The sequence below is a fragment of the Lontra canadensis genome, unplaced genomic scaffold, assembly GCF_010015895.1.
Source record: "Lontra canadensis isolate GAN:19392208 unplaced genomic scaffold, GSC_riverotter_1.0 scaffold16, whole genome shotgun sequence".
NCBI lineage: Eukaryota > Metazoa > Chordata > Mammalia > Carnivora > Mustelidae > Lontra > Lontra canadensis.
In genome coordinates this window covers 25,467,155-25,487,245 of record NW_022631010.1, presented here as the reverse complement: position 1 = coordinate 25,487,245, position 20,091 = coordinate 25,467,155, and the positions used below count along the sequence as shown (strand labels likewise).

The window sequence follows — 20,091 nt, the reverse complement described above, 5'->3', positions numbered from 1 at the left end:
TCCCATACGTTTAAAGTGTAGATATTAGGGGCACCTGGGTGGCTCAGTCAGTTAAATGTCTGCCTTCAGCTCAGGTCATGATCCCAGGGTTCTGGGATAAACCCTTCATCCATCCATCCATCTGGCTCTTGCTCAGGGGAGTCTGCTTCTCCTTCTCCCTCTGCCCCTCCCCCTTGTCCATGCTCTCTCTCCCTCTCTCTCAAACAAATAAATCAGTCTTAAAAAATAAATAAAATGGAGACATCAGTAAAGTTGGACCTGTATACACATGTGCAAAGCACACACATACATAGTCACATATTTTCATATTTTCCACTATTATTTGTAAGGTTACATGATCAGAAATCAAAATTCTCAAGTTGAAAATCAGAAGAGCATAGCCTTGCATTCCCTTTGGATTTATCTTGACCCTGAAATGAGGAAACCTGCAGCTCTCCACTACCTGCCGTGTGGATCTGGCTTTGGGCCACGACCCCCAAACAGTCTCAGGCTACTGCAAAGCTGCAAGTCTACATGACTCCACACCCTCTACCAGATACTTTGCCCAAGCTATTTTTGTCTCTATAGAAAAGAGATAGGATACTGTCTTAAGACTTACCTTTAGAGGTTCAATTTGGTTAAAACGAAGCAGAAAACATGACACCGCCTTTTGAGTAAAAATGTAGATTGGACTCCTGCAGTTAATCGTCTGCTTCCCTCTTGTCTGAGGTCAGATTCCCCTGGAGCAGATACTAGGAGTGATTTATGACTATCTGAAGTGATGTGTTGGGAAGGAGCCTTCTAAACACTGAGGAAGGAGTGGGGAGGACGTAGGATGGAGAGGCAGGGCATGATGCTAGTTGATGCTAGGTAGCATCTCAGGTCCACCTTGATCCTGCAGGGAGCTCTGGAACATTAATCTCTAGAGTTTGCCTTTCCACACAAGTCAGGCAGGGGCTATGGCCACCCCAGGGAATGCGAACTCAAAGTACTTCTGGCTCTGTGCTCAGAGGGTGCTTTTGCTGGTGACAGCTCTGGAAGGAAGGTGCAGGTGCAGTGGTCTGATGCCAAGCCCAGCAAGGAGCACAAGAAGTAGTCAGAGGCATCCAGGACAGCTGGTGGGACATTATCATTTAACCACCTTGCTCAGCCAGAGAACTATCACCAAACTGACATTGTGTGTGTATCACATGGCTACCACCAAACTGACATTGTGTGTGTTCAGAACAAGCTCACCTTCTCCAGGCCCAATCTGAGGATCTCACTCCAGCCACACAGTCATATAGACCAAGATGGAGGTCTAGTGTCCTAAACCTTGTTTTTATTTTATTAATAATAAAACTGAAGCAAGAAAAATAATATCCAGCATCATTAGGGAACTAAGTGTTTTGGATGATATAAACTTAATTTTAATGACAAAATCATAGTTAAGTAGTTGTATGAAAAGCTTTCTAAAATAGTTTCCTTATCTGCCTACTTAACTAAAGACTTCTGAGTATAATCAATGTTTTCCTAACAACACAACATCCCAACTATGAGGATCAAGTACTATTCAGTAGTATCACGCAGTGAGTGCTCAGTCTATTAAGAAAGGAGGCAATACTTGATGTTGCATTGAGAGGCTTTTTATTACTGGATATTTTAGTCCTTGAGGCAATGTCTAGCACTTTCTCTCATCTCCACACCTTGTACTCTGTCAAAGCATGCTGCTGATGGGGCCTCTTTTAGCAGCCAAGGCATGCTGCTGATGGTGCTGATGGTGCCTTGTACTCTGTCAACGCATGCTGATGGTGCCTCTTTTAGCCTACACCTTGTATTCCTTTATTTTTATTTTTTATTTTATTTTTTTAATTAATATATTAACTTTATTTTTTTTTTCAGTGTTGCAGCTTGTATTCTAAGAAGTTTGATAGGTGGACACCTTAAATCTGTCTTTGAACTGGAAGTTAACCCGACCTATGTTAGGACATGAGGAACACTTGCAGCCATAAGAGTCAACCTCAATACATGAGATTTAGGCACCTTTTTACCTTTACACAGACTCTTTACATCCTTGTTCTGCCTGTTGCTTTAAATTTTAAGCCATGACTAAAGAAGACCTTTTCATACTGAGGGGTGCAGCTGAATCTATAACCTAGACCTTTCCCCAGACAGCTAGATCTCACCATTTTTCTATTCAGGACAAGTTGCAAAGAAAAGATAAGTGTCTTTGTTGTAGTATGTGATGGGTGCAAAAGAAATTAGAAGCCCCATCAGTCCAGAGTTCAATGCTAGAAATAGGGGTCCACTGTAGAATGTTAAAACTACAAATTACATCTATAATCATTTCTGGGGTTTCAGGTAACTTACTATATTTTCTGTGGCTAAGCTAAAATTTCACTAAAATAAAGAAATATAAAAATATAAGAAAGAATCTGCTACACCTGAGAAGTCAGCTCATTGGTTTGGTTCATGAATCCAACCTGTGTGAGAGAGAATATCTGTCCCTGCATTCAGCAAACATTTTTATTTTGTGCACACAAACTATGTGCTTAGCACTGAGCTAACCCCTTACTTAGCAAGAGTTGGGATCCTACAGAATGCATAACAAGGAGCACCGAGATGGACACTCATAGTACCCATCCAATAAACTATGGCAGGAGACGACATCACACAATAAAGCCCCAGGTCTCTGGGTTCCTTGAAGATGGAACTGAACACAGAAGTTTGATCTTATTTTCTTCTAAAAAAGAGAAAGAAGCAAACTACAGCCACTTCTAGATTTACTACAAAGTTTGTCCTCTAAGTGGCTTTCCTGTCATTTTTGCATACATCTTTAATGTGTATATTTTTTTCCTGAGTTTACATTTATCCTATTAGGTGCCTCTCTCATACTGTCATTAAAATATCAGGCACAAGACTTTTAAATCAGTGGCACTTCCACTCATCACATCTATGCATCCCTTTAGTATATGATGTGATATGCTCATTTTACTATCCCGAAATGGAATCCATAGATAACATACCTGCTCATCTATGTAATTTTTTAAAAGTATGCCTTAATGACAATATAAAAGATAAATCATAATACATATTTTAAAACATAGGTGTTTGGGCATAAGTAATCAGTTCCTTGCATCCAGATGCAAAAATCACTGTGGACACAACAACAAAATGAGATCCATGCAGAATATTTATTTCCAAACCAAATATAAAGAGCTTTGTCACTGGTGCCATAATTTTCCAAGATGGTGACCAACTTCTGACAAAGTTTTAAAACACAGTGGCATCTTCCCTCAAGTTACCTGATTTTAGGATTGTTTCAGTGTGTGTTAAAACTGGACAACAATTAACTTGTTTTGACATGTAAAATACCATGAGATTTTAATGTACAGGTAATGAGGTTTTTCAGGATCATAGGTCTTGTCAAGCAGGATATTCGATTGCGGTATAAGCCCTCACTATGGAACACTCCAGCAGAGGTGGGCTCCCCAAACATGCCCGTGGCCCACTATGTCTCCAATCTCCCTGGACAGTAGATTATAGGTATATGAGCAACTTTGTCCACTGTGGGTGGAAGTGATCTGTGGGACTTCTCTACTGAAGCCAGTAACAGCAGGGGTCTCCTCCTTTTCTCCCTCACTGCCTCCCCCACTGAACAACCCACAGTGACCTGGGAGCCCAAGATGAAGGATGGCCCCACACCTGCATGAGGCCCCTTGCACTTGCAAGAAATAAACATGCCTTCTGTTAAGACCCTGAAAATTCAGCATTTTCTGTTGTGACACCTGGTGTTTATTATCCTGGTGTTTATAAACACAGGACCTATCCTTTGCATTGCAAGGTATTTGTGTCATGACCTGCACCCACTAAACACCAGCAGTGCTCCAGAAGTCATTACAACAAGCAGAGACAGTCTCATGAATCCCCAGAGTACTCTCGGAAGAACCAAAGCTTTAGGTCCATAGCAAAATAAAAACCTTCATTAGTGATTCTTCTTCCACTTTATGCCTAGGAATAGATTCCTGGCATTTGCTGAACTGCTTTCTAGTCCTAGTTAAAATTAAGGAAACAATCACCCACACCAATCAGGATTATAGTAACAAACACAGTGAGACAGAAGGCAAACAGCCTTCTGCTTCTGACCAACCACTCTTGTCTTGGACTCTTTTGTGTTCATCAGGACACTCTATGGGTTTTGCCTCCATACGTCAGGCAGATTCCCTGCATCTGTGATGTCCAGTACCTTGTGTGGAATGGCTTTGTCCAGGTTGAGAGTTAAGTGACAGAAGACAAATGTGCTCGCTCAACAGGGTACTATGGGGGAAGACGCCACAGTTAACCAAATTGTTCTCAGAGTCAATCCACCAAGGTGAGGCATAGGGCCCCACATTCCAGTTGCTCTCACTGGCCCAAGCACTTCCTGCCCTGCAGGTCATCAAGGTAAATGAAAGACCACATGCAGGGACTCACCTCACATCCCTGGTGCTATCCATGGTGATACTTTGAATCCCTGTCACTCACTTGATGATGTTGACAGAGTCATGAATCTGTCTGTCTCTTCCCTTAGTATGCACTCCCAAGCTGACATTGTGTGTGTCTCCATGGTGCCCAAAGAACAGCCACTGGCATGGAGGACACCTGACCCTGTGTTCTCCATCAATACCAAATTCAATCACAGCATATCGACTCTATTGATAGCAAAGAAATAAAACCAGCAGCCTGTGAAAGGAAGCCATAAATTGCTACTTACACCAAACCCACACTCCAAAGACCATCTGCTGTGTTAGGTAAACTCTTTGAATCAACAAAGATTCAATAAGGGGGTCTCCTAGAATTCTTCAGTCTATAAGATTATTACCAAGCACTGCATTGGAAATTAGCAGAAAAAAAAAAAAGGAAGTGATCAGATTTTTTATTTTGTTTGTCTACATAAACTAGTTTGACCATTTTTAGTCATTCCGCATATGACTAAAAGCAAAAAAGCTAAGATATATTTCATAGTATAAATAAAATATATTCATAGTATAAATTTCATAGTATGAAATTTAGTATATAATTCCTGGACATATAATAGAAAACCACCTGGGGTTTGGTTTTCAACATCAATATTGGAGCAGATTTCATGTAAACCTGTCTTCTCTCTATACCACATTTTGTAGGGTGTGAATGCCAGTTTTTAAAAGACACAGGTTTTATACTGTTTGATAACATATTTAAACACAGACAAGACTCAAAAGAAGTACCCCAGATAGTTAAGTGTACTCTTTCTTCATTCTGAGCATCTACTCTGCATCCAACACTGTCACTTTCTTGTGGATACAGAAGGGGGAGAAGACATATCCTGCCCTTGTGAAGCCAACATCATAGCAGGGGCCATTGACAGTAAATAGGTCACTCAGTAAATCACACAGGCATTAGAAGGTGAGGGCCATGTGAGAACCCAGTGTGAGGAACACAAGAAGGAAAAGCTGCGATGTGAGTGAAAGGAAGTTCACTGAGAAACAAAGGCCTGTATCAGAGAGGGCAGAAGCCAAAACAACACTGGGGTGGGGGTCATTCTCCACAGGGCGAAGACCATGAGCAGGGGCAGTGTGGCTGGAGCAGAGTGGGAAGGGGTTCAAAGGAAGCTTGGAGAGTGACCTGGAGTGGGAAGAAGTGGGGGAGATTTCAATTTTACCCTGAAATTAGGGTTTTGAACAGAAAAGTGAACTCATACAATTTATGTTTACAATTTTACACACTATAATGGCTTAAAGAGGTGGAGAATGGAAAGAGAACAGCTAGAAGACACTTGTACTTGCTCCTAGAAAAGGATGCTGCTCCCTGCACCTGGGCAGGATTGATGGAGACACTGAGAAATAACCAGAGTCTGGATCTTTATCTACATTTGCATATTGACTGACAGCAGGTATGGGAGAGGGCAAATGTAGCTGATCACTCCAAGATTGTGGCTGGAGCTGCTGCAAGCATGGAAGTCGTTCGTGGAGGATGAGGGAACGGTGGGCAGGATAGATGCAGGAAGGGTAGGGGACCGATCTGGAGCGCACATGGGACACGGCTTGTGGCTGAATATACAAGTTGGGCTTTCAGGAAAGAGGTCCTATTCGAGAAGTTATATTTGGGCAGAAATAATAGTTGACAGTTGCAGTAAAGAGCTGGAAGCAAGGACAACTCAGTGAGGATAGCACCATGAAGGGGCTCAAAACCAAATTCTTGGTACTACAATACAAAGAGGTTGTGTTGATGAGAAGGAATCTGCAAAACCACCTGAAAAAGCCAGCAGTGGGGTAAAAGAAAAACAGACAAGTGCAGCTCCCTGAGAGCAAGGGAGAGAACTGTTCCTGGGGAGGGATTGGTGGACGGAATCAATGGTGATAAAAACGTAAAAAGGATGCCTCATCCTCCCAGCTTAATGCACATCTACATGTGATCCCATGTGACACCCTGTGCCTTTGTAAACACGTTTGTGAACCACAGAGCTGGTGAGCACATGTTGTTTACATATATCACCCTAGCACTATGGGCATGTGGTTAGTTGGCTATAAAAGATAAATACCTGCTGAGATGTCAACAACCTAAAGGAACAATGTATTTATGGAAAACATAATCTTGTTTACTCAGAGGGTAGACACTGATGAGAATGATTTTGACTTCAACCAGTAGAGGGCAGGTTTGTCTAGCATGCCAGACCCTCAGCAGAAAAACCCACCTTGCCTTAGGCCAAAAGTAGCCTTGGGGTTACAGAAGGGAGGGAGTGGGGGGATGGGGTAGCCAAGTGATGGGTATTAAGGAGGGCACATGCTGTGATGAGCAGTGGATGTTATACTGAACTGATAAATCATTGAACATTATATCAAAAACCAATGATATGATGGCTAATTGAACATAATAAAAATAGATACATATAAACTGAGGGTCTGGGGGGAGGGGGCTTGGGAGAGGGAGGGTGGGGTTATGGACATTGGGGAGGGTATGTGCTATGGTGAGTGCTGTGAAGTGTGCAAACCTGGCAATTCACAGACCTGTACCCCTGGGGAAAAAAATATATGTTTATAAAAAATAAAATTAATAAAAAAAATAGATACATATGTACGTACATACATACATACATACATACATAAAATAAATAAGCCTTGGTCTGCCCACATCTCTCAACAGACCACAGGGCATGCTGACTGAGGGGACAGCTCAGCAGACAGCCAAAAGAGATCACTGACATATCAGCAGGGGCTTGCCAGAACACTGGGGCCATTGGAGGGCCCGATCATAAGACAAAGCCTCAGCGGTGAGGCAGCTGGTCCTTTCTGCCTAGTTAATTCACATAATGGCTTTGTTGCTTAATTAACCCTAATTGCTTAGTCTATTAATTGTTTAATTAACTTGTTATGGAAATAAATGCATGTTTATTAATCAATAAGTGGTTTGTAACTTTCTTAGGTTACTTTATCCCATTGACATCCTCAATGAAGGAGACAGGAGCCTAGCACACACACAAGAGCCTGTCTGCAGAGAGTTGGAGAGGGGGTCATGAACTGAGGATGAAGGCAGTTAGCTGTATGGTGCAAATGCCAGTCTGTGGGGGGCTGTGGCTGGCAGAAAAGCTGGTTTAAGTGAGGAAGAAGATGTGGGTTAAGTCCAATGAAATTATAAGAAAAGATATAATAAAGATAAAAGTAGAACTCAATGAACAGAAGCAAAGCTTTTTTTTTTTTTGAAGCAAATTCAGTTTTTATTCTATACAATACATGAATATATGCATAAATTTTCCTTAAAGAGTTTGCAACCCTGAGGCAATGTCCTTGGGTATAGAAAGTATAGAGTAATAGCAAATGAGAGCTGAGCTCCAGGAACGAAATCGGACTTCAAGAACATAATTTACTATGAACACACCTGCATTATACCAGCAGTTTCTACACCTCAACTATGCCTCTTCACCCAGCTCTCCCGACTGCCTTGTGGTCCGCACGTCGGACAGCCTGACTCTCTCCAGATTTTACATCATATCCAGTGCCTTCCTTTCTGACTGAAATTTAACCAATCAGCGTGGAATTGACACATAGGGATTTCCGTCTGGTGAGTTGCTAGAGAGCTTGCCTGGTTTTTGACTGCAGCATCTGCCCACAGAAAAACTCTGGCTCCCAAAGGGGACTGGATGCCATCTGACTGTTGTAACCTTGTGTGTGTGTGGGGGGGGGGGTCCTTGAGCATCCTCTGGGATATACCAGAGGTGAAGTTTCTCCTCTGATTCGAGGGTTACACCAAGCTAATGGCTGAGCTGAAGAGGTGGGAGGTCTTGGCTACTGCATTCAAGAACCAATGAGTCTGAGGTCCTCAGTTTTCTGGGTGCACAACCCAGCCACTGTGAAGATGGGTCAGCGGATGGGGTGACTGGGGGCAGGTGCAGGGAGATTGGGTGTAAGGAGACCATTGTGCTTGTTATTCACCAAACTCATGGATGGTCAAAGATCTTTCAGTAAATGGTGAAAACCTTTTTTTGGATTATTTGGTTTTCCCAAGCTTTATAAACTTATGGTGAGGGCAAATGCTTATGAGAAACTAAAAGTGAGTTTATTATATTATTTATATATTATCATCTCCCCTCTGAGGATAACATAGAAGTGTAAATTAAAAAGCAGACAAATACCTATAAGGTGACTCGAGCTAGAGTGTGACTTTTGCCCTAAAACAATCGTCAGGCCTGGAAAGCAAATCTTGCAAACAGAATCTAACTTTGTCTGGCCCACTGATACACAATGATTCTGAGTCCCTCCTTGACTGACAAAGTCTGTTTTACTGAGGAATATCCTCCATTAATACTCATTTTTTTTTCTTTTTTCAATTTTAATTCCTGTAGTTAACACGCAGTGTTATATTAGTTTCAGGTGTACAATAAAGTGATTCAGCAGTTCCAGTGCTCATTGTGACAAGTGTGCTCCTAATCCCCATCACCTATTTCACCCATCCCCTACCCACCTCCCCTCTAGTAACCACCAGTTTGTTCTCTAGAGTTAAGAGTCTGTTTCTTTTTTTTTTTTTTTTTATAAACATATATATTTTTTCCCCAGGGGTACAGGTCTGTGAATCGCCAGGTTTACACACTTCACAGCACTCACCATAGCACATACCCTCCCCAATGTCCATAACCCCAACCCCCTTCTCCCAACCTCCCTCCCCCCAGCAACCTTCAGTTTGTTTTGTGAGATTAAGAGTCACTTATGGTTTATCTCCCTCCCAATCCCATCTTGCTTCATTTACTCTTCTCCTACCCCCTTAACCCCCCATGTTGCATCTCCTCTCCCTCATATCAGGGAGATCATATGATAGTTGTCTTTCTCCGACTGACTTATTTCGCTAAGCATGATACCCTCTAGTTCCATCCACGTCGTCGCAAATGGCAAGATTTCATTTCTTTTGATGGCTGCATAGTATTCCACTGTGTATATATACCACATCTTCTTTATCCATTTGTCTGTTGATGGACATCTAGGTTCTTTCCATAGTTTGGCTATTGTAGACATTGCTGCTATAAACATTCGGGTGCACGTGCCCCTTCGGTTCACTACGTTTGTATCCTTAGGGTAAATGCCCAGTAGTGCAATTGCTGGGTCATAGGGATTAATACTCATTTTATGTCATAATTATTCCAGGGGGTAACCAGTGCATCTTTCTCCTCCTTTCAGGCAGTGCCTCTGTCTCGGTCCTACTGGCAGTCTGCTCACTTCACTTATCGGAACTCCTGCATGGCCGGTGGAAGCTGGACACGTTCTCATTCAGTGCATAGATGCTTCGGGAGAACTCTTCAAATTCTCCCAGAACTTGTTCATCACACTCCACTGCCACGGCACTATCCACCGGGATGCAGTTAAAGGCTTCCAGCTGATCGCCGGAGGTGAAACCCGTGGCTTCCATCCCGATGATCTCCTCCACCTGCTCCACAGTACAGCAGAGCTCAGGCTCAGACCCCAGGTGGTACTCCCCCAGGAGGCGGACGCTGGAGGAGCCTCGCCGGGCAGCAGAGTGCCGTTGACCGTGGATGCGTGCCCAGAGAGGGTTTCTTCTTGTTCTTGGCCATTGCTCATGCCCACGTGACCGCCATTGAATCTGTCACCCAAATCAACTCCTTTTTTCTTGTTTTCTTTGGAGAAGTCCAACGAGGTATCCAAGGAGGAGGACAGGGATGTTGTCTTTCTCTCAGATTCTCCTGCGGAAGGGATGGCGGGAACAGGCTGGGTGAGCGCTGAGTTGTAACTGGGAGGAGGGCTTTGTTACTGGAGTCTCTCATTCTCTGAGCTGGCCCGTTTTTGGTGTCCTTTGTCTGGGGACAGGATCCCCGCAGAGAAGCCTACGTCTGCACCTCCAAATATGGAGCTTTGTCTCTTTGGAACAGGGATGGCACTGGAGGTGTGGTGTCTGTCGCACCTGACCATTAGTCCATGTTCCATGAAGTTTTTCAGGTTAGGGAGGGTTTGCCTCAAGTCTGGAGTCCCTAGTCCATGTTGATATCTTAGCTGTGCTATATTTTTGTTCAGAAGATAGACACCATAATCAAATTGTAACTTCTCCCCTCCTTTTGGATATAATGGAAACTCTCCTTTTCAGTCAGCTTATCATTGATATTATCTTTGATTGTTGATCTAGATCCCTTATGAATTATAGGATATCTTAGGGGCACTTGTAAGAAAAAGGAAATCATGGAGACCAAATGTGCTGTGTAACCAAGGGCAACAGCAATGCTTCCATCATCTTTTGCTTGGAAGTCCTCAGAATTGGGCAACTTGACACCACATACAAAGTAATCCTTATGCTCATTCAAATCAATAGGATAAATGTAGGAAAGTTCAGATAGTAAATTGCCTGCAACGAATTGTCAACTGAGCATTCGTCTTCAGAAAGAGTTCCCTTTTCGCAGTACACTCCTTCCTTAATTCATTCAGGGATTCCTTCTGGAGTTGAAGCTTGAGGTGCTCAGCTGAAAATGCACTTCCTTTGTCCTGTAATGCAATGTGTTGCTTATGCAGTAATGTCACCTCCCGTCCCAAAGCTTTCTCCATCCATAGGATGGATCAACAAAGACAAAAGTTTGATTTATTAAAAAGCTAATAAAGTTGGCAAAATCTTTTTCTCCAAAACAGACTATAGAAACAGACCACACAGGGATCATTTTCCTGATGTTTTTCTCCTGAAGATTCCCATATCCTCCTTCTCTGCCTTGTGTCAGTGCTATTGCTCCCAACCAAACATGCCAAAAATACCACCACCTCTTGCTGGCTCATAGTGTCAGGTTTCCATGGACTTGGTCTGACTCCATAGGAACAATTCCAGCACATTCTGTCCTGTTCAGTGAGTTGGATAATTGCATGATTGTCTTATCAGGAAAGTAGGTCTTTTGCTTTGAAACCCAAAGTGCCAAATGCCAGCCAGCACTCTTGATCAGACCCAGGTCTCTCTATACCCAACTAAAACAGTACAGCAGCACCTTCCATGGCTGCATTCAAAGGGTTGCTTTGACATAGCTGGGCCAAGCTGAGTGCCAAAACGGCAGAGACTGGGACTCTATGGTGAAAAATCTGTGGTTCCAATCCCTGCCTAAATCAGAGCTCCCACCCCAATAGACTTGGCAGGTGGTGATCCAGCCTTGGGGACAGAGAGGCTAGCCCATCCTTCAGTTAGAGTGCCCTGCTTCTCTGAAAAAACCTTCCTGATTTAGCTGTAAAGAGCTTCTTGGAAAACCTTGGAATACCAGCTATAGATCTGGAATAATAGAAAAGCAAATTAAATTCCACTTCCATATAATAATGATATGAAACTTGAAAGCAATTCTGATGCTCTCAGCCAGAGATGAATAACTTAAACATGCCAGGCTATGCAGTAGCGAGGTGGGTGGGGTATATGGTGAGGACTGCAGCCACCAGACAGCATGTGCCCATCCTGTGGGGCAGGCCATCATCAGTTCAACCCCACATGGTGGTCATAGGGCAAAATTATCCAACAATGCCAAATCTTTAGATTTTTCTGAAAATAAATCAGGAATATAGACTTTTAGTGAAAATGAATTAGAGGGTTTTTTTTTTTAAAGATTTTATTTATTTATTTGAAAGAGAGATTGCATGCACAAATAGGGAGAGGAAGGGGGACAAGTCATGGAGCCCAACACAGAACTCCATCCCATGACTCTGAGATCATGACCTGAGCTGAAATCAAGAGTCAGATGATGAATGGACTGAGCCACCCAGGAACCCCACACCTGAGTTGTTTTTTAATAGTAAAAGCCAACATTTTCATAATCAACACCAACTTTAACACTTCACTTTTCCAAGACATACTTAGCAACCCAGTTAGTATCCTTGATGTCACAAAAGTTTTAGACTTTCAGTACCAACACCCATAAAGAAAATTCTCCTCTTTAAAAGAATCTCACTTTTTTAAAGAATTCTTTAAAAGAATCATTTCCAGGAAATGGATTCATCACTTTAACCAGATTCTTTCAGTGTAGTTACAGGGGATTCTTGCCTTTTTTCCAAAACTGCAGATTTCTATTAATGCAATCTTAGCTTGTCTTGGCTTGTATCATTTGGTTTTTTATTTGGCCAAATCAACCTATCTTGTGTGTATACAATTTATTTTTTGATTTTTGGTGGAGTATTTGAATCTGTGACTCAAAATAAATTGAATTAAGAGAGGAGGTGGGAATGTGGGCTGCATTGAGCCTAAGTGATGGAATTTCTATGTATTATAAATGACAAAGCCTAGGGTGGGACTGGGGATGTGAGTGGCTGAGGGGAGTAGAGGACAAGGCCACATTATAAGAGGCAGTCATGAACTTCCAAGGCATTGGGAAGAGCCTCCATGTAGATGTCCATGTGAGACATGAACCGTTGGGGAAGATGAAATCCAAGGAATGAAGGGAAACAGCCCTAGGGAATCTATAACTTTGTAGTCTTTATAGTAAGGAGCAGAGGTCAAGGAGGAAGAAAGGCCACACCACACCTGATTCAGAGGATAACAGGGCTGTAGAAGAAATGCATTCACCTAGAGCATGCTGCATGAGAGGCAGGTATCTTCTCTCAACTCCTAACATAGAGGTAAAGTCCTTGTCATGCCCAATGAACTCTCCTCGACCAGCTTATGGCTATTTCTCAGCCTTCACCCTTGCACCAAACTCACTGGAATTCCATCCACAGGCTTCCTCCCAGTTCCTGGAACAGGCCACCCTTCTTCTCACCATGAATGGACTGCTCCTCTGGGGAAATGTCTCCATACTGATTCCCATAGACACCCACCTTTCTCCTGCATTTTGTCAGATCTCGGCACACTTGTCTCTGGAAGTGGAAATCAACTGAGGGAGTCTACACCTGCATTTCTTAAACTCTCTGGACTCATTTTCCTCACCTCCCAACAGATGTGGAGTGTTAATCTCACGGCCTAAAGCATGGGGGTGAAAGAGAAGCCATCTGTGAATGGGTCCAGTTCAGTTCCTGGGCTTTGATAAAGATTGCCCAAACCTAAATAATACATGCAAATGTCCACTTCAAAAGTGAAATGTAATACAAATAAAAATGTTGGCTTGAAATAATCAGTGCCCCCATCAACCCACTCTCATTGCAAAGTGGGATCGTGGCTGGAAACATCAAGGGTGGTGAGAAATGAGGAATTCTCCTTCCCTCTCTCATTTTATTCCCATGTCCTGTGTCCCTACCACCACAACTCTATTGGAGGCAAGGTGTAGGAGGGGAAAGATGGCCATGGGAATACCCAGATGTCAGCTGTGGGTTACTGTTAATGAGGTGCAGCCCTAGATAATTCACAGAGTGTCACGCTGTCCGATCCAAGAAGTTTGCCGTAGATAAGCCTTCATCTCCATCTGACAATCTGGGGTTCTCAAAGGTTCTAAGGATAACAATCACGTCAGAGGGACTCTAGCTCATTCTGGCAAAACGATTGAACCACCTATAGAGGTTTCAGCCAAAAGGCTTGTCAGAGTCTACTGCAGTTTCTCTTGCATCTCACAAGCCTCTGTGGAAAGCAGGGTCTTCAATACCTGGGCTTGACCTGTAGACTAGGAATGAAGGCCAGAACACCTCCTGAATGCTGCATGGGGACCCAGTAAACTTTGTGCTATAGTCACACACCACCCGCAGGAGAATGTGAAACACCCAGTTATGTTGATTTGTCATCTAGCTGCACAATTTTGAGTCAAGGAGGATACAAGCAGCTCTCAAGAGGACAAAATGCCTAAAATCACTTTTCTCACTGAAATGAAGCACCTGATGACCAGAATTCAGAATTTTTACTCAATAGTCTCAGGTGGATATTTTCTATAAGATCAAAAAATGGAATTTCTGAAGTTCAAAATCTTAAATATCCAGAATTCAACTAAAACCTTCAAATCCCACTAACATCTTACCTTTTTTTAAAAACATTTCTTTTTTTAAATTTAATTTTGTTTTTTCAGTATTCCAAGATTCATTGTTTATGTACTATACCCAGTGCTCCATGCAATACATGCCCTCCTTAATACCCAACACCAGGCTCACCTATTCTCCCACCCCCCTCAAAACCCTCAGTTTGTTTCTCAGAGTCCACAGTCTCTCATGCTTCATTGCCCCCTCTGATTTCCCCCAATTCACTTTCCTTTCCTTCTCCTAATGTCCTCCATGTTATTCCTTATGCTCCACAAGTAAGTGAAACCATATGATAATTGACTTTCTCTACTTGACTTATTTCACTCAGCATAATCTCCTCCCATCCCACCCATGTTGATACAATAATTGGGCATTCATCCTTTCTGATGGCTGTGCAATATTCCATTGTATATATGGACCACATCTTTTTTATCCATTCATCTGTTGAAGGGCATCTTTGCTCTTTCCACAGTTTGGCGATTCTGGACATTGCTACTATGAACATTGGGGCACATATGGTCTTTCTTTTCACTACATCTGTATCTTTGGGGTGATTACCCAGTAGTGTAATTGCAGGGTCATAGGGTACTCTATTTTTAATTTCTTGAGGAATCTCCACACTGTTTTCCAAAGTGGCTGCACCAACTTGCATTCCCACCAACAGTGTAAGAGGATTCCCCTTTCTTCACATTCTCTCCAATACTTTGTTGTTTCCTGTCCTGTTAATTTTGGTCATTTTAGCTGGTGTAAGGTGGTATCTCAATGTGGTTTTGGTTTGAATTCCCTAATGGCTAATGATGATGAATATTTCTTCATGTGTCTGCTAGCCATTTGTATGTCTTCTTTTGAGAAGTGTCTGTTCATGTCTTCTGCCCATTTTTAGACTTGATTGTCTATTTTTTGGGTGTTGAGTTTTAGGAGTTCTTTATAGATCTTGGATATCAATCCTTTCTCTATAGTGTCATTTGCAAATATCTTCTCCCATTCCATGGGTTTCTTCTTTGTTTTGTTGACTCTTTCCTTTGCTGTGTGAAAGTTTTTTATCTTGATGAAATCCCAAAAGTTCATTTTCACTTTTGTTTCCTTTGCCCTTGGAGACATGTCTTGAAAGAATTTGTTGTGGCTGATGTCAAAGAGATTACTGTCTTTGTTCTCCTCTAGGATTTTGATAGATTCCTGCCTCAGGAATCTGAGGATTCTCACTCACTCACTCACACACTCATTCTCATCTCACAAGGATGCTCATTCTTGCCACTGTTGTTCAACACAGTAGTAGAAGTCTTAACAACAGCAATCAGACAACAAAAAGAAATAAAAGGTGTTTGAACTGGCAAAGAAGAAGTCAAACTCTCTCTCTTCGCAGATGACATGATACTTTATATGTAAAACCCCAAAGACTCCACCCCCAAACTATTAGAACTCATACAGCAATTCAGTAATGTGGCAGGATACAAAGTCAATGTACAGAAATCAGTTGCTTTCTTATATACTAACAATGAAACTATAGGAAGGGAAATTAGAGAATAAACCCCATTAACTATAGCACCAAAAACCATAAGATACCTTGGATTAAACCTAACCAATGAGGTAAAGGATCTGTACTTGAGGAACTACAGAACATTCACGAAAGAAATTGAAGACACAAATAGATGGAAAAGCATTCCATGCTCAGGGATCAGAAGAATAAACATTGTTTAAATGTCTATATTGCCTAGAGCAATTTATACTTTCAATGCCATCCTAATCAAAATTCCACCAGCTTTTTTCAAAGTGCTGAAACAAACAATCCTAAAATTTGTATGGAACCAGAAAAGACACTGAATCACTAAGGAAATGTTGAAAAAGAAAAACAAAGCTGGGGGCATCATGTTGTCTATTTCAAGCTTTACTACAAAGCTGTGGTCACCAAGACAGCATTGTACTGGCACACAAAAAACAGACATCTTTCTAATATTAAGTTTCATAAGACTGAATATTAGTTAGAAAGAGAGCATCCAATTGTTCTGAGTTATTTAGGGGTGCTTCAGATGTCTGAAGAGGTTATTAAGTTGGGCTTTGCTAGTTTAAATGGGGGAATTTTCTAAGTGTTTGAAATAAGAAACAAAAATATCCCCCCTCCCACCACCAAGCACTGTCACCAATTACCTATCTTTTGCTCCCTTTTCCTTCTGGCTAAAGATAGGTAAATGGCTGAAAGTATCATAATTCTGGGTAAAGGACAAGTTAAACACTAAAGTTCTTTTGTTGACAACCAATATAAGCCAACTACTTAACCTGAGCAAATCTAAGGAGCAAACGGAATTTGTGAGAAGGTAACTGGGGTTCCTCAGGAGTTTATGGAAGGATTTGACCATCTTTGCAGTGAAAAAGAAAGCAACCAGAGGGTTCGCCAGAAACCACAAACCTTCTCTGCAATGTTGCTATCAGTTTACCTCTGGTCCCACCACCTCCAGTGCCTGCATTCTTAGGTCTTCATATTACGATTTCTACTAAAAAGCATTTGATAGGCTAAGCCTGGTTCCACAACCAGCCTAGAGGGGTCAGGTGTGCCAGCAAGTTCACTGAGGTCCACCCCTGGGAATTACGGCAGGTCCTAGAAAGAGCCACAAAGAACAACCTGTCCACTGATATTATTGTGCCCAAAATCCAGTTCACATTATGTTGCTATGACTGGCAAAATGGAAAATCAAGATTGATATCCAAGTGAGGGAAAACAGTGTGTTGAGCCCAATCTGCCACACTATTGCCACAATCGCTTTGTGCACAAGCTCACTGAACAAGAACAATGCTGGTAGGGAAAGGGACATGCAGGTATCCATGTAGACCAACTCCTGATCAAGTCACTAATGACCAATTGTGTCATAGACCAAAAATACCTCCCTTATGTCACCTTCAGTTCTCAGCTTAACTGAATCCTCAGCACCATGAACCATTATGTGACATCCTTTTCTAAGGTCTAATAATGATATCCATTGTTTCCTGCCTGTACATCCTTAAAGGTTTCCTCGAACCTGTTTGCTTTTTTTCTCTGCTTTTTCAGGATCATTCCTCAGAAATATGCACCACTTCTTCACTCATGAAAGCCATACCCAGAAGTTGGGTGAATGATTATTTCTCCCAGCATGCTGGCTGCTATCAGGGTTTATTCCCCAAACATTATATATCATTTTGTCAGGGCAAAATAAGAAGACTTCACTGAGATGCATGTCAACTTCAATAACTTCAACAACTCTCCTTTTATATCTTGCCCAGATTCAAAATTCAGATTTCCCAAGAAAGAGAATCTGAGAGGCCCAGCTTGGATCAATTGGCCACTGCCTGAGAGGTGATGATACAGAACAGCCATGAGTGACACAATCAGGAGCCCCCTGCGAGCAGCGCTGAGAGAGACAAGGGCTGTTGTGAGCCAGGAAGTTTACTAGAAGTCTTCACAGAAGGCCAGAGAAAAAGCAAGGTCTTGGTTAGATTTCCTTCTTACAAGCAACCTGCTGCTCCAGCAAGGAACACCACCCAGCCTCCCTACTTTTAGGGAGCATGGGAAAGCATTCTACCTGTTGCTGCATGTGTTGCTGTAGCCAGCTGACTTTAGGGGAAGGGAAGGTGGAATTGAAGTGGGTGAAGAGAACTTTCACCCTTGTCAATGAAGACTATCTTTTTAAACATTTATTCTGTTTTGGATAATGTTGAGATTTTATTCACTCTTCTTCACCATAAGTCAGCACTATGTTTCTTGATAAGGATGTCCTACAGATGAGGTCTGATGGGACCCACTGCAATTTGAGAAATATTTCCTTGTAAGCCAGTAGGCTAAAGGCAAAAGTTTATCTCATCAAGACTGTTACCACTCCTGTTAAAAATAGCTCACTTATATTTGGAATTGGTCCTTCCAAGTCTCCTCTGACAGCATGGTTCAAGGAAAAACAATCAATCATAGCAAACTGACTCCTATTTCCTCTATCAGTTCAAGGCCTGGGCAAGTGAATCATGCCATGTCAGTCTGAATTCCTTCACAGAATATTTTAAATTGGAGCTTACTCTTCCTTTATGATAGTCACACTTGGATGATATGACCCCAGAGAGACCCTCAATTATATTTGTGTATTTTACAAGAAGTAAGTCTGAGAATGATAACAAATTGCAGAGAAAACCAGAAATGAGAGACAGAAGGGACAGGAGACCTGATAGTGATTACTTCCTGGATCCCAGCATCCTTGAAGTCTTGCTCTCTTTCCTTCCTGTAGTTTGGGAACACAAGCCAATGAGTTCCCATTTTTATCTTAAAGTAGTTTGGGTTTGGGTCCAGAATTTTTTTTACATATATTTTTTATTATGTTATGGTTAGTCACCGTACAGTATATCATTAGTTTCTGATGTAATGTTCCATGATTCATTGTTTGTGTATAATACCCAGTGTTCCATACAATACATGCCCTCCTTAATACATCATCAAGCTCACCCATCCTCTACCCCCCTCCCTTCTAAAACCCTCAGTTTGATTCCCAGAGTCCATAGTTTTCCATGGTTAGTCTCCCCCTCTGATTTCCCATCCCCTTCATTTTCCCCTTCCTTTTCCTAATGTCCTCCATGCTATTCCTTATGTTCCACAAATAAGTGAAACCATATATAATTGACTTGCTCTGACTTACTTCACTCAGCCTAATCTCCTCCAGTTCTACCCATGTTGATGCAAATGGTGGGTGTTCATCTTTTCTGATGGCTGAATAATAATATTTCATTGTATATATAGACCACATTTTCTTTATCTATCATCTATCTTGGCTTCTTCCACAGTATATATGGACCACATCTTCTTTATCCATCATCTATCTTGGCTTCTTCCACAGTTTGGCTATTGTGGACATTACTGCTATGAACATTGGGGTGCGTGTGGCCCTTCTTTCCACTACATCTGTATCCTTGGGGCAAATACCAAGTAGTGCAATTGCTGGATAAGGTAGCCCTATTTTTAACTTTTTGAGGAACTTCCAAACTGTTCTCCAAAGTAGTTATACCAACTTGCATTCCCACCAACAGCATAAGAGGGTTCCCCTTTCTCCACAATTCTCCAACATTTGTTGTTTCTTGTCTTGTCAGTTTTTGCCGTTCTGACTGGTATAAGGTGGTATCTCAATGTGGTATTGATTTGAATTTCCCTGATGGCTGATGATGTTGAACATTTTTTCATGTGTCCGCTAGCCATTTGTATGTCTTCTTTTGAGAAGTGTCTGTTCATGTTGTCTGCCCATTTTTTGGCTTGATTATATTTTGGGGGTATTGAGTTTGAGAAGTTATTTATAGAACTTGGATGTCCTCCAGAATTTGCAACCAAAAAATTCTGACTTTTGCAGAAACAATCAGTTGTAGAATTAGAGAAATCCAAACAATAGAATCCAAAAGGGTGCAAGTAAGTCACAGAGGGACAGGAGAAGACTATCAGGAGTCACTGAAATCTCTCCTGCCCTACTGCAGTTGAGAAATGGCTGGTTACCTGAGATACAGATGCTGTTGGTATCCAGATCACAGTCCCTCAACATTCCCCATCCCAGTGCTGTCAACCCACAACAGTCACATGACTGTGACCTCACTGCAAGCAGATTGAAGAAGTGACATCAGTCATTTTCCACTTACATAAAGGGGGTCAGATTTTGCTGCTGTAGGTAGAAGATTCTCTAAGTGTAGGAAGGTGGTTCAGGTGTCAGGCAGCCAAAAAGGATGACAAATTCCACTG

General features: G+C 42.0%; 1 long non-coding RNA gene and 1 pseudogene across 1 annotated transcript; both read right to left on the bottom strand.

The window, feature by feature from the left end:
• Nucleotides 1-341: 341 nt before the first annotated feature.
• On the bottom strand, nucleotides 342-8,138 carry LOC116868765. Its single transcript, XR_004382888.1, has 3 exons — nucleotides 7,813-8,138; nucleotides 3,215-3,217; nucleotides 342-353 (listed from the first exon to the last, which is right to left on the bottom strand). It is a non-coding gene; the product is annotated as an uncharacterized LOC116868765 (long non-coding RNA).
• A 1,458-nt stretch (nucleotides 8,139-9,596) lies between these two features.
• LOC116868697 lies at nucleotides 9,597-10,999 on the bottom strand (annotated as a pseudogene).
• Between the last annotated feature and the right edge of the window lie 9,092 nt (nucleotides 11,000-20,091).